This window comes from Orycteropus afer, unplaced genomic scaffold (genome assembly GCF_000298275.1).
Source record: "Orycteropus afer afer isolate SDZICR_OR568_19922 unplaced genomic scaffold, OryAfe1.0 scaffold00150, whole genome shotgun sequence".
Lineage (NCBI taxonomy): Eukaryota > Metazoa > Chordata > Mammalia > Tubulidentata > Orycteropodidae > Orycteropus > Orycteropus afer.
Window position 1 is genome coordinate 1,662,904 of NW_006921737.1, and position 2,427 is coordinate 1,665,330.

The window sequence follows — 2,427 nt, forward strand, 5'->3', positions numbered from 1 at the left end:
ACGCTTGTGAGCCATTTTCCTAAGATAAATTTTTTTCTCTCTCTCTAAATATATATATACACTTTGCTGGTTTTTGTGTTTCTCTAGAGAACCCAATCTAACACACCAGGGTATCAGGATGGGCCCCTGTATGGCTCCTTAGCTCACATGGATTTCTCTGGAGTCATGCACTGTGCCGACTGCATGGTTCCTTCGTGTGAAGAGGCTCTGTGCCATGTGTGGGTGAAGGAATGCTTTAGTGGGATTGGGAGTCCAGGTGCTCAGATTCAGCCTAGGATATAACTAGATCAGATCTATTCTCTCTGAAGTCTTACCACGAAATGTAGTAGCAAAGCACCAGTTTTAGAAGTGAAAGCAAAGAGTTTTATTGAAAGGTAGAGAAAGTCATAAATTGGGAGCAGGCTAGTTAGTACCTGGGCAGGATACTACTGTGCTCCATATTGCAAAAAGAGAGTACAGTTTTTATTGCGTAGAGTAAACAAAGGACTACGTGGTCATGGTCATGAAATGGATGCATGACAAAAAGTTAAAAGGGGGTTGTTAAACTATCATCCTTCTTAACATTATCATTTACATTCTCTAACCTCCTGGAACATGTTGACCAAGGCATTCTTCTTGTGTTAGGCCACACAAACACTCTTGGCAAATATCTTTTAACAAACAATTTCTTCCTCAAGCTAAAATCTTGACTCTTGCTCCTTCTGACTTAAAAGGAGTTAAACTTTTACAGGAAGTGGAATTATCTCTTCAGAGCAGCATAAGTAGAGATTTTAGGCCAAGCTGCAGTTTGATTCAAAATGGAATTTAATGTGGATGTGGGGCTGCCATTTTAGTCATGCTAAGTGCCTCGATTTGTGGCTTCACTTACACTTCTTAGGGGCTGTTATGGATTGAATTGTGTTCCCCAAAAATAGTTGTCAACTTGACTAGGCCATGATCCTTAGTATTATGCAATTATCCTTCATTTTGTGATCTGATGTAATTATCCTATGTACTGTAAATCCTATGGTGTTAATGAAGCACGATACAATCTACAGGATTATGTGGTGTCTTGAGTCAATCTCTTTTTAGATGTAACAGACATTAAACAGGTGAACAGAGAAAGAGGGATCTAGCTACCACCAAGAAAGAAAAGCCAGAAGCAGAGTGCATCCTTTGGACCAAGGGTGCTGAGAACCTCCTATATCTAGGGGAAGATTGATGCCAAGATACATGGAGATCTCCAAGGGATGCTGGGCCCACAGATGTTGAAAGGAGACAAGAACCTCCCCCCAGAGCTGACAGAGAGAGGAAGCCTTCCCCTAGAGCTGGCACTCTTGAATTTGGACTTCAGTCTTCTGAATGGTGAGAGAATAAATCTCTGTTTGTTAAAGCCAGCCACTTGTGGTATTTCTGTTATAGATAACTAAGACAGGGACCTTGCTGGGGAGAGTGTCCAAGGCCTTAAGCAGTGGAGACCCAGAGACTGGGCTTTCCTTCCCAACTGAAAAAATTGCTGCTGTAGATTACCAACTCATGGCAACCTCATGTGTGTCAGAGTAGAACTGTGCTCCATAGGGCTTTCAATGGCTGTGATCTTTCAACAGTAGATCACTAGTCCTTTCTTCCAAGGTACCTCTGGGTGGACTTGAACTTCCAGCCTTTCAGTTAGCAGCTTATTTTGTTATGTTTGTACCTCTCAGGGACTCCAGATCTCCTTCTTGAACCTCCAAAAATCTCCCTTCCCCCACTTCCTACTTTCCCTCTCCCTTCCCCTTCTACCACTCCTCACTCAATTGCTTCTCCGTGGCTCAACGTTTTTCAAAAGAAGAGAAGGATCACGTCAAAAGACTTCATCAAAAGGGTGAAAAGAGAACTTACAGATTGGGAGAAAATATTTGCCTATGACATATCTGATAAAGGACTTATCTCTAAAATCTATAGAAAACTTCAACACCTCAACACCAAAAAGATAAATAACCCAATTCAAAAATGGGCAAAAGATTTGAACAGACACTTCACCAAAGAAGATATCCAGGCAGCCAACAAACACATGAGAAATTGCTCATCATTATTAATCATTAGAGAGGTGCAAATCAAAACAACAATGAGATATCATCTCACCCCAGCAATAATAGCAAAGTTCAACAGGTCAGAAAATAATAAATGCTGGTGAGGTTGCAGAGAGATTTGGAACTCTTGTGCACTGCTGGTGGGATTGAAAATGGTACAACCATTGTGGCAAATGGTATGGCATTTCCTTAAAAAACTGAAAGTAGAAGTACCATTTGACCCAGCAATTCCGTTACTAGGAATATGTCCTAAAGAGGTGAGAGATACTGCATGGACAGACATGTACACCTATGTTCATCGCAGCACAATTCACTATAGCAAAGAGATGGAAACAACCTAAATGCCCATCAACAGATGAGTGGATAACCAAATTAT